Here is a 12,827-nt window from a genome sequence, read left to right on the forward strand (position 1 = left end):
TGTCCTGTATATTTCTTCACTGTTTGAATCCTTGACAACGAGAACATACTTATGTATTATTTATATAATTATTTTTAAAAATGAACAGTCTGAAAAATCTAAGAGAGAGTGGATTTAGGAATTGGAAGACTTCAACATTTAAAATGGTTGGAGACTATTTTTTTTTTTTTTCAGAGACTTATTTTTAACATGGCACATTGATTATATGAAAGACAGAAACCAAAATAAAGAAAAAAAAGGAACTTGGAGAAAGCAAAAAAAAAAAAAAAAAATTCAGGGAACAGAAAAAAAATAAAAAAACTATCAATTATGAAGTAAGAACAAGATGCTATAAAAATCAGATAACAAGAAAAAGTGGTTTTTAAGAATTAAAAACACAGTAGCAGAAACAATACAATTCAGAAGAAATGTTAGAAGATAAAGTTGATGAAATCTTACAGGAAGTAGAACAAATTTGGAAAGTAGAAGAGAAACAATATAAAATTGAGAGAATTGATGCAGGAGTTTCATATCCAACTAGTAGCATATTCAGAAAGAGAGACCAGAGAAAGCTGAGAGGAAGAAATTATCAAAGAAATAATACAAGAAATAGTTCCAGAACCAAAGGACTGAAAAGTCAACATTAAAAGATCTCACAGAGTGCCCAAACACAACGAATAATAATAGTTAGATAAGACCCTGCATCAAGACTCATCATCATGAAATTTCAGAACACCAGAAATCAAGAGAAGATTCCTGAGGTAGTTCTTGAGAGAAGAAGTAGGCCACAACAAGAATCAGGAATAGAATGGGTTCGGACTTTTCAATAGCAAAACTGGATGTTAGAAGGAAATGGAGCATTGGAAAAATTATTTCCAAATTGGCATATCTAGACATCTAATAGTCAAATGTGAGGGTATAATGAAGACATTTTCAGACATGCATGGTCTCAATTTTTTTTCAATGTATGCTTTCTTAAGAAGCTACTAGAGAAGGTATTTTATCAAAAAGAGTGAGTAAATCAAAAAGCTGTGGGATCAAGAACTCAATGGATCCAGCACTTGGCATGGAGGGAGCAAAGGAAATTCTCAGTGTAATAATGAAGAGAGGTTTCAGGATGGCAGCTACGCAGCAGGTAAAACTAATGCATAGTGGAGAAAGCACATGAAGGGCTAAAAAAAAAAAAAAACCCGGTGCCATCGAGTCGATACCGACTCATAGAGAACCTGTAGGACAGAGTAGAACTGCCCCACAGAGTTTCCAAGGAGCACCTGGTGGATTTGAACTACCGACCCTTTGGTTAGCAGCCGTAGCACTTAACCACTATGCCACCAGTGTTACTAAGTGGTAGTATTTCTAGGGAAAAAAATGGAACTATAGGTAATCTGAAATGTATGACATATAGAAAACTGGGGGGATAAAATATTAATGAATATGTTCAAGAATGGTCAAGTGAAAAACAAGGCAATCATTAACTCCAGAAAAAAACAAAAAATATTCAAGAAAGGAATTGTAATCATGCTATACTATGTGGCTCAGCTGTAAACAGTATGTATTCATGATAATTAAAATATCGAATATCAATTTAAAAACAAAACTGTGATGTCACCATTTTGGAAAAATCAAAGGGGATAGAATACCTCTGTGTATGTGTGCATTAGAAGTGGGAGGTACATAATAGATCTAAAAACTTTTCTTCTTTAATAGAAAGTCAGTAGATTACAATTTAAATTGAAAATTCAAGAAATAACAACAAGGATTTTTTTTTAAAAAAAGAGGTAAATATCTAAAGAATCAGTTAAAGGGTTTTAGAGGTCTTTGGTAAGTAAGAAATGGGGATGGGATGGATCAGGGGGCTGATTATTTATTTTTCTTTTTATTGTACTTTAGATGAAGGTTTACAGAACAAACCAGTTTCTCATCAAAGGGTTAGTACACATGTTGTTTTATGACATTGGTTAGCAACCCCACAACATGTCAACATTCTCCCTTCTCAAACCTGGTTTCCCTATTACCAGCTTTCCTGTTCCCTCCTGCCTTCTAGTCCCTGCCTCAGGGCTGGTGCTCCCCTTTAAAAAACCTTGTTTTATTCCATGGATCTGTTCAGTCTTTGGCTGAGGGGTGAACCATAGGAGTGACCTCATTACTGAGCTGAAAGGGTGTCCGAGGGCCTTACTCTCAGGATTTCTCCAGTCTCTGTCAGGCCATCAAGTCTTTAGGGGGCTGATTAAAAATATATATATATATTATTGTTGAAAAAATAGACAGCAAAACATACACTGATTCAATTTCTACATGTATAATACAATGACATTGATTATATTCTTCGAATTATGTAGCCATTCTCACCCTCCTTTTCCAATTTACTCCTCTTCTGTTGACATAAATTCACTTCCCTCTAAAGCTTCCTATATAACCTTTTGAGTTGCTGTTAATCACTTGATCCCATATGATAAGCTCTTTAAAACAGCACAATGCTCACAGCAGACATTCTTTACTATTTAAGCTAGATTATTGTTTGGTTTCAGGGGAGATTTTTGGTTTATGGTTTCAGGGTTAAACATCATATCTTGGCATTAGTTTCTAGGGATCATCCAGCCTGAATAGCGCCAGAAAGTCTGGACTCCACAAGAATTAAAATTCTGTTTCGTATTTCCTTCCCCTTTTGATCAGGATTCTCCTTCAGAATCTTTGATCAAAACGTTCAGTAATGGTAGCTGGGCACCATCCATTTCTTCTGGTCTCATGGCAAAGGAGGCAGTTGTGCATGGAGGCAATCAATCACATATTCCATTTCCTCCTCCTACTCCTGACTCTTTTTCTTCCTCTGTTGCTCCAGGCAAATAGAGACCAATTGTACCTTGGACTGATTTTTTTTTTTTTTTTAAACTAACCTTATGCTTGGAAATTTTTTTTTTAAAGCTGGTCTCTGGAGATGTTCCCCATGTTCTGTTAATACCAACAATGCTGAAATAAATAACAAAATATGTTATTTCGTTCATGTGCAGATTATAGCTGTAGGAAAAGTTTCCAGAGGTCAAAGGGCAAATGTTTTTTGATAGATATTGCCTGATTGTTCTCCACAGCCATCTTACTGTCCCACCAGAGTTGTATAAGAGTGACTGTTTCCCCAAAGACTCATCAGAAGAATGTATTGTCAAACTTTTGGATTTTTATTAATCTGATGGATGAGGCAAGATATCTCACTGTTCTTTTTATGAATGAGGTTAAACATCTTTTATATGTTTAACAGCCATTTATATTTCCTTTTCTGTGGTCTTTCTGATTATGTCCTTTGCCCACATTCCCTTTGATTTCTTACTTTTTTCTTCTTGATTTCGAGGAACTCTACATTTTGGGGAAACCATTTGTATTGCAAATATACCCACTCCTTACTTATTGACATGGTTAGGTTCCAAAAACCAGGTCATTATGCAAAAATTGCCGTTATGTGAAAACTGAGTGTAGCCACATCATATCACAAAATGGTGGATGATTACATCATTACATAACCACCAAACTACATCATTACAAAACTGCCAAACCAGTAAGAATCATGGCCCAGCCAAGTTGACATATAACCTTAACCATCATAGCCAGCATTACTCTCACCTTGCATCTTGGCATTCATTATTGCCAAACATATGTTGTTAATGCACGAAATAGTCAGATAGTAGATTTCTTACTATTGTCATAAATGTGAAATGTCGGGTAACAAGATAGCTGATAAGTGAGGACTAGGTATGTATTTTTTTCTAGTTTGTCATTTGTCTTTGCTACTAGTGTCTGCTGTTAGGGTCTTTAGGGTTGCTATGAGTGGAAATCAACTCAACGGCAGTGAGTTCTTTGGATTCTAGTGACAAAGGAATTCATCTATGTTTTCTTCTAGTGACTTTGAAGTTTCATTATCTACATTTATATCTTTGATCCATTTAGAATTTATCTTGATTCCCTGGTTGTCCCGGCCCTCTTTATTAACTATTTGACTTTTACAACTAAATACCTATATCACTATGAGTAAAAAAAAAAGTTACATTAGAAAAAAAGAGCAGGCAGAGAAGCCCTCCCTTGATCATTAAGTTGTATCTCAACTTGGCTGGGCCATGATTTTCAGTGGCTTGGCAGTTATGATGTAGTTTGGCAGGTGTATAATGATGTAATTGCCTCCATGATGAGATCTGATATAATGTGATCACCTCCATGATAGGATCTTCTTTGTGTAGCCAATCAGTTGAAAGCAAGTTTCCCTTGGGGATGTGGCCTGCATTCAATATACCCGGACTTTCTGGCAAGGCTAGATGGCTTTTGCTCGCTCTGGATCCTGTGGCTGGCTCCTGTTCATCTGTCCTCCAGTTTTTGGGACTTTAGCTAGTAACTTGCCTGCTGGTCTTGGGATTCATCACCCTCTGCAGTCTGTGAGCCAGTGGCCTGCCAGCTTACCTGCCAGTCTTGGGATTTGTCGGCCTCTGGAGTCTGTGAGCCAGAGGTCTGTTGTCTGATATGCCGTTCTTTGATTTGCCAAATCCCTATAGCTACAGAGTCAGGAGAAGCCTCCAGCCTGACCCATGGACTTGGAGCTTTCTAGTCTCTATAACCGTGTGAGCCATTTCCTTGATATAAATCTCTGTCTATATATATACACATAGAGACACTTGGAAACCCTGGTGGCGTAGTGGTTAAGTTCTATGGCTGCTGACCAAAAGGTGAGCAGTTCGAATCTGCCAGGCACTCCTTGGAAACTCTACGGGGCAGTTCTACTCTGTCCTATAGGGTCACTATGAGTTGGAATCGACTCGAGGGCAGTGTTTTTTTTTGGTATATAGACACTTAACTGGTTTTGCTTTTCTAGAGAACCCAGCCTGAGACACCTCCTGATGGCTTGGAGTAAGAAAAGAAGAGAGAAAGTGGGAAGGCCACATGTTTTTCTCTGAGTCCTCTTATTCCATTCAGATTGCCATCTCTATGGAGATACCTTGCTCTGTGGTTGTTTTGTCAGGCAAGGACACTTGGCTGCAAACAATAAAAAATGACTCTGACAGACTGTAGGGTCGCTATGAGTCGGAATCCACTCGACAGCAACGGGCTTGGCTTGGGCTGACAGATTTAAGCTAAAAAGGGGCTCTTGGGAGGGCACTGGTCCAATTGGACTGAGTTGGATACCAGACTCTGGGAGGGCTGAGAGCAGAAGCAGTTCTGGGAACTCAGCATGGAATTCCCTGTCACAGGATGACTGAGCTCTAACTGCCTTCCTGCTGTCTGTGCTCGGGGTTCTAATCCCTGGGAGAGAGACAATTGGCCCAATCTGGTCACTTGCCCACTCCCTGTCAGCAGCGGTCTGGGTCCTAGGATTAGCCAGGCACCAGTACAAAGGCGGGAGGGGCAGGTTCTCCTGGTGGTGCAGCAGTTAAGCACTTGGCTGCTAACTGAAATGTTGGCAGTTCAAGCCTACCCAGTGGCTCTGAAGGAGAAAGACTGGCGACCTGCTCTTGTAAAGATTACAGCCAAGAAAACCCTATGGGGCAGTTCTACTCTGTCACATGGAGTCACTATGAGTCGGAAATTGACTCAAGGGCATCAAAGAGCAATAACAGCTATATTCAGGTTATGATTCCTGTCTTTGCAGTCTGTTTAGCAGACTGCCTACAGGGCAGTTCTCCTGTGTCCTATAGGATCATTATGAGTTGGAATTGACTACTGCAATGGGTTAGTTAGTTGTGATGCATTACATTCTGGTTTAATGCTTATTCAATATCAAAGCTTTTCTTTCTCCTCTGTTTTGGTGGAGAAATTTTCTGGATTGGGAGTAGATTTTGTTTCTAGGAATTTTCCCCAACAACTCTTTGAGGAAACTCAGTGGCTATGTCCCATGCTCTGATGGTCAGGCCCGGCAGGCTGTAGGCATGGCTGTAGATGCTCTTTCTGACACACGGGGTCAGGTGAGGGAACTCCGCTCCCATCCTGGGTGATCTCACCTAGGCGCCTGATGTCTACAACCCCTCCGGGGGAAAAGCTAAGATTTTCTCACTCTTTCTGTCATTGCAACCATCCTCTGGGCTGAGCTGACCACCACATCAGGACACAGACTCTTGTACACGTGCAGCCTTCCCTCAGATTCTCCAGCCAACACCTGGCCAGCCCATGTACCTCTACTTTCTCTTCTCTTGGCCTTGGGTTGGCTTTCTTCTCCATCAGATATGCTGCATGGGGGATTGAGGTGGCCTTGTCCCAGAGGCCTCGGTCATCGCACTCTGTCTGTTGGTGATTGACCCTCCAGTAGGGCTCATAAGGCTCTTATGTAAACACATCCCACTCACTGGCCTGCCCTGGGGCCCCTCCACTGTGCCTGGACATCTGAATTAGAATGGGGTTCCTCATTTACTCTTAACTTTGGAGCCCACCCTACACTGTTCTACTCCTAGCTCCTTACTGCCTCCCTGCCCCAGCCCTCTCCCCCATTGTCAACAAGGGTTTCCTGAACCCTCTCCATGTCCAGCAGTGCGCTGACTCCTCTTTGGCAACACCCAAGCTTGGAATGTTCTTCTCCTTCCAATTCCCTCCCTTTCATGATTCAGAGACCTTCAAAATTCTGCCATTGACTGGGCTGGGCAGCTCCTGTTGGGGTGTGGTCTGGAGTGGCCTCCAATTGTAGAAACACAGTCATTGCCTTTATATACTGAAACCACAGATTGAACATTATAAAGGAACGGCACCTCCAAATGCCATCTCTGGAAGGCTGACAAAGCTACATGTCTTCCCCCTCGGACAAATTGTTGACAGTTGGTGTATCTCAGGGAGGCACAGCAGCCATTCAGAGCAGTCATGCAGGTGGCTTGCAGTTAGGGATGGTCACAGCAGGGATACTTTCTCCTCTAGGTGATCTGGGGATGGGAAAAGTTGGCCCTTCTCATGGGCTGCAGAGAAACTTCTCATCCCATCTGGAATGAGATGTTTCCCGGGAGGAAACATGGTAACACAACCAGGGTTCAGAGAGAAGGACTGGACGCAGTGGCCATTCCCTGTATGGTCAGAGGCTGTGCAATGAGCTACTAGGCTCTACACAACACGGCCCCATTACCTCTCTAAACTCACCTCCTACTACTCTCCCATCTTCTCAATGAGGACAAATGATGACCCTATGTAAAAGGTAACCTGACCCTGGCATTCCTGTGCCCTCTGATTCTTTTCCCTCTGAACACTTATACCTGCAACACACTATAAAATGTGCTTATTAAGCTTATTTATTTTCTGTCTCTCTCCACCAGAAATGTAACTCCACACAGACAGGACATTTGTCTTTTTTGTCTATGATGTATTCCAAGCGCCTAAAACAGTGTAGGTACATAGCAGATACTCAATAAATATATGTTAAATGAATAATTGATTCACCTTTAAATGTCTGCAGTAGTTTTAAAATATGTTTGCATATCCTTTGACACTGCTCCCTGCAAAAGTAGAGTCTAATTCCCTTCCCCCCCAAATGTGGGTTGAAGGAAGTGATCCTTTCCGGTGAGTGATACTATGTAACTTCTGAGGCTGGGTCATAGGGAAGATAGCTCCCACTTGGGTCTCTCTCATGTGGATCACTCACTTTGGGAGACGTCAACTGCTGTGTTGTGAGAGGCCCATGTCTGGGGAAATGAGGCCTCTGCCACCAGTCAGCACCAACCTGCCAGCCCGTGAGGGAGCCATCTTGACAGCAGATCCTCCCGATGACTGGAGTCCCAGCTGACATCTCGTCTGTGGCCTCAGGAGAGCCCCAAAGCCAGAACTGCCCAGCCGAGGCACTCCTGAATTGCTGACCCACAGAAATTGTGTTGCTGTTGTTGTTAGGTGTCATCGAGTTGGTTGCGACTCATAGCGACCTGTGTACCAGAGAACAAAACATTGCCTGGTCGTGTGCCATCCTCACAACTGTTGCTATGTTTGAACCCATTGTTGCAGCCCTGTGTCAATCCATCTCGTTGAGGGTCTTCCTCTTTTTCACTGACCCTCTACTTTACCAAGCATGATGTCCTTCTCCAGGAACTAGTCTCTCCTGATAACATATCCAAAGTATGTGAGACAAAGTCTTGCCATCCTTGCTTCTAAGGGGCATTCTGGCTGTACTTTGTCTAAGACAGATTTGTTCATTCTTATGGCAGTCTGTGGTATATTTAGAAATTATGAGTTTAAAAAATATTTATTATTGTGTCAATCCACTATGTTTTGCAAGGAACTAACACAATTTCAAAGTCACCTAGTACATTTAAAACGTGACTTGGTTTATAAAAACTCTGTATGTCTTCACTTTACAAGAAAGCCCTGCTGTATAAAGTTAGTTACACCTGCTGATATATAAATGGAGGCTGTGTAGTGTAGAAAGAAAAAATGTGATCAAAAAGTCAATTAGAACAGGGAGCAAGCACCGGTCTGAAGAGATGAGCTCATCACATTACAATTTTTATCAGCTTATAGACAGTATGGAAACCCTGGTGGCGTAGTGGTTAAGTGCTACAACTGCTAACCAAAGGGTCGGCAGTTTGAATCCACCAGGCACTCCTTGGAAACTCTATGGGGCAGTTCTACTCTGTCCTATAGGGTCGCTATGAGTTGGAATTGACTCCACGGCACTGGATTGGGTTTGGTTTGGTTTTTTATAGACAGTCCAAAGGGTTAGGGAATTTCCCAAAAGGGAAATTCAAAATGATTGGTGGCTGCCATTCACTTAATTGGCAGGAGGCACTTGGATTGGTTTATTAAATTTGCACGTCTGCATTCTATAGGTCAGCTATGGCTTATCTAATTACTTCATCACAAGTTTTTAGTTTCTTCCAAGGGTTAAGAGTTACGTTTAAATGGGGGAGTGGGGAGGCATTTTCTTTGACAGTAGGTTTAGTGGAGAGAGAACTGACCTGGAAAAACAAAAAATACACAGTTACCAGATAGTCCCAAATCTTGGGAATATCACTTTGGAGGCAGCGAGTACCTGGGAGAAGCAGGTTTTAGCCATGAACATTATGCAAAGGCTTGACTGTTAGCCCAGTGGGAAATGCTTGGTTAAAACACTTGTCTGTCGATTCAAGTCCTTGTTCATAATGAAGTGCAGGGCCGGGGCCTGCTCAGAGGCTTGTAACCTGGACTGTGGAGAAAGGCTGTAGCTGTTGTTGTTGTCTTCACTTAACTTCAGAGTGACCTTAAGTTGTATCTCCTGGCGGTAAAACAGCCAGAATAGAACACCATCGAGGTTGCTAATTAACCCCTACAAGATACATATGATAGAAAACAACCTCTTACAGCTTCCGAATTCTCATCAGAGGACATGGCTGCTGTCACTCTGCAGTAAATTTATATTTAGTGTCATGGACGATGCCAGACAAGAGGCTCTGGGGGCCTCCAGCCTGCTGCCCTCTGCCACCAATGTTCACCAGCCAAGGCCTGACCACTTGATCTGACAAATGTGTTGGTCTCTGGACCCCACTCCTATTCTTGGCATCTCTGCCTCATAGCCTACAGAGGCAGCAGGTTAGGCTGGTCTAGGTGGCCACTGAGGCAATATAAGACGCTTGACCATGATGAGAACATTGAATTGGCTTTTGATAGGATGACTGGAAGTTCTCCTTTTGCTGAAATTCTCTTATCTGGGTGTTCCACCAAGGTTGTGGGGATAAGTGGGGGAATGGGGCTTCAGTCATTGGTGGTTCAGACTGCTACTTCTATCAGCCTTGCTTAACAGATGGGAGGAAAAAGTCACACGAAAGATGGATGTTTTTGAGTGGTGCAGTGAGGGAAGTCAGAATTTCCTGGGGATATTGCTTGCTGGTAATAATAGTAGTAATGTTGTTATTTGCTGTCCAGTTGGCTCCAAGCCATGGCAACCTTACGTATAACAGAATGAAATGTTGCCTGGACCTAGGCCATCTTCATGATAGTTGAGTCCATTTTTGTAGATATTGTGTCAATCTATCTCATTGAGGGTTTCCTCCATTTTTGCTGATCCTCTACTTTATCAAAAATGATGTCCTTTTCTAGTGATTGGGCAAATAATATTTACTGAACATTTACTATCTGTTCTTTACATCCATTTTCTCAGTTAAGACTCATGGCTCCTGTATTTCGTAGTTGTTCCCACTGAACAGATGAGGAAGCTGAGGTTAAGTATAGTAATTTGCAAGTTCACATGGCAGTAGGTTCTCGCTCCAGGACTGCCTTCTGAAGAACCTATCCTTTTAACTAGTAGGTGGCCGCTGTCATGAATAGCAGTGGTTTCTGCGTATCTACCTGCCCATTTCCAAGGTTGGTGAATGTGTCATGTCTTAAGCCTGTTTTACTTAGACAATATCTGATATCGAGGAAGGAGAAGGAAGAAAAAAAAAAAAAAAAAATAGGCCCAGTCCTCAACCACCTCCATGCTGCAGTGGGTTTTCATAATAATGATCCTAGGTTATAATGAAAAAGTTAAATCATGTCCTTTGCTTTATAGAGTGGTGAGCACTATATTTTGAGGAATTTTCCCCTAAAAGATTAAAATTTGTGGAAAAGTGCTGGTTCTCAAAGGGGAAAACTGTTATCTAGGATATGCAGAATATTACATTCTTCAATGCTGTTGGGTGAATGAGATGTCCTTGTATTAACATTCTAATACACTGGCATATTTTCAGATGATGCAACCTTCCCGTTGTCCAGGATGCCATGAGATAGTAGGCAGAACAAGAGAAGAAGAAATTATTCCAGGATGCTACCAGTGGCTTCTCCCTACTCAGCTTAGAATTCATCATGGGCTGTTCCAGGCTTGGCTATCTGGTTCATATAAAGAGACATATCTACATCTCTACATGGAAGGGATGATGGAGCAGAGTCTCCCTGGACACCACATCCACATAAGGATGATAATAATAAAGATGACATTAATAATAAAAACCAGCAAACCCGTTTCCATTGAGTTGATTTCAATTCATGGCAACCCCATGTATTTCAGGGTAGAATTGTGCTCCGTAAGATTTCCAGTGACTGTGACCTTTCAGAAGTAGATGGCCAAGACTTTCTTCTGAGGAGCTTTTGGGCAGATTTGATCCACCAACTGCCAGTTAGTAGTTGAGTGCTTACCTGTTTGTGCCACCCAGGGACTTCTGACATTAATAACAAAAACTCCGTTGCCGTCAAGTCGACTTCAACCCATTGCGACCCTGTAGGAGAGAGTAGAACTTGCCCCATAGGGTTTCCAAGAAGCAGCTGGTAGATTTGAATTGCCAAACTGTCAGCCTTTGGTTAGCAGCTGTAGCTCTTAACCACTCTGCCACCAAGGCTCCGACATTAATAATAGTGACCATTTATTGAGTGCCTGCTTTATGCCGAGGCATTGCATTGTTGTGTTGTTGTTGTGTGTCATCAAGTCAATTCCTACTTATAGTCGACCCTATATGATAGAGTAGAACTGCCCCATAGGGTTTCCTAGCCTATAATCTTTATGGGAGCAGATCACTAGGTATTTTCTCCCACAGAGCTGCTGGTGGGTTTGAATGGGTTACCCTTTGGTTAGCAGTGGAGAGCTTAACCATTGTGCCACCAGGGATCCTTGGCACAGGGCTCCTTTGCACTAGCTCCTTGCTTATATTATTTCCTTTAATCCTGTCATTTACTCTACTGTAGTATTATTGTGCTTATTATACAGACAAGAAAATCACAGTTCAATGAGGTTAAGTGACTTGCCCAAAATTACAAGAGACAGTAGTTGAGGCACAAATTTTCACACCACTTTTTCCCAAATCCATCCTTTTTCAGACAATCTCATTGCTTAGGACACGATAAGCAGGAAGATGTCCTGGACAGCTGGGGACCCTAATTTGTGGAGAGAGAATTGAGTGCAACCTCTATGAATATGAACTGCAACCTCTTATGAATTTGGTTGATTAAAATGCACACACACAACACATTTCTATTTCTTTAAAATAGAAATTTTGGAAGATTTTAAGTTCTTCCAAATATTATCTAAAATTCTTGCAATTTCCTTTGAAAACCGTATTTACAACCAGTTTATACTCCCCTTCTCTCTTGGTTTCTTTTGGCTACAGCCAGTTTTGACCAAACAATGAGGCCCTCCAGCTTAATCACATACCTTGGTCACCAGATTTACTTTCAAATGATTTCAGTTGTTTCCAAATAATCAAATCTACCCACGGAAGAAGATTTGAGGCCATGGAGAGTTTTTCACAAAAATCTGCAGGAAGCTCTAGGGATCGATTTAGAATGTAGTGAAACCTGACAGCATGGTTGGGGAAAAAAAAAAAAAAGCACCGTTTGGATGTGTGAGCTCTGATTTATTTGTTAAAAAAATAAAGTCAATCTTACTATTTGCAGTCACCCAGCATGTTACACCAGCCCCTCCCTGGCTCCTCTTCTTCCCTCCAACTTTTTGGCTGCCTATGGGGTTCTCAGTTGCGATGGAATTTGGAAGCCCACTAATGACACTCTATCTCATTTGGTACAAAGATAATTGCAAAGGCCAGGATTTCATGATAACCTAGTGCCTTGATTCTCCTGTGAGGACAAAGACTCTTTCAATATTCATAGAAACATTCTTCACCCATGGGGTTCTTCCAGGGCTTCTGCTTTGGATCTGGGAAAGTCATTATGGGTATGGATGAGGGAAACATGAACTTAAAGGAGCAATATTGTTACAGGTTCAAGGTTTTTCTTAGCTTATTGTTATTGTTAGCTGACTTCAAGTCAGATCCCAGCTCATGGTGACACCATGCACAATGGGGTTGGACCATTGTGATCTGTAGGGTTTTCATCAGCTCATTTTTGGAAGTAGATTGCCAGCCTTTCTTGGTGCCTTAGATTAGATAAGTGTAAAAAAAAAAAGTGAAAAG

This window comes from Loxodonta africana, chromosome 14, assembly GCF_030014295.1.
Source record: "Loxodonta africana isolate mLoxAfr1 chromosome 14, mLoxAfr1.hap2, whole genome shotgun sequence".
Lineage (NCBI taxonomy): Eukaryota > Metazoa > Chordata > Mammalia > Proboscidea > Elephantidae > Loxodonta > Loxodonta africana.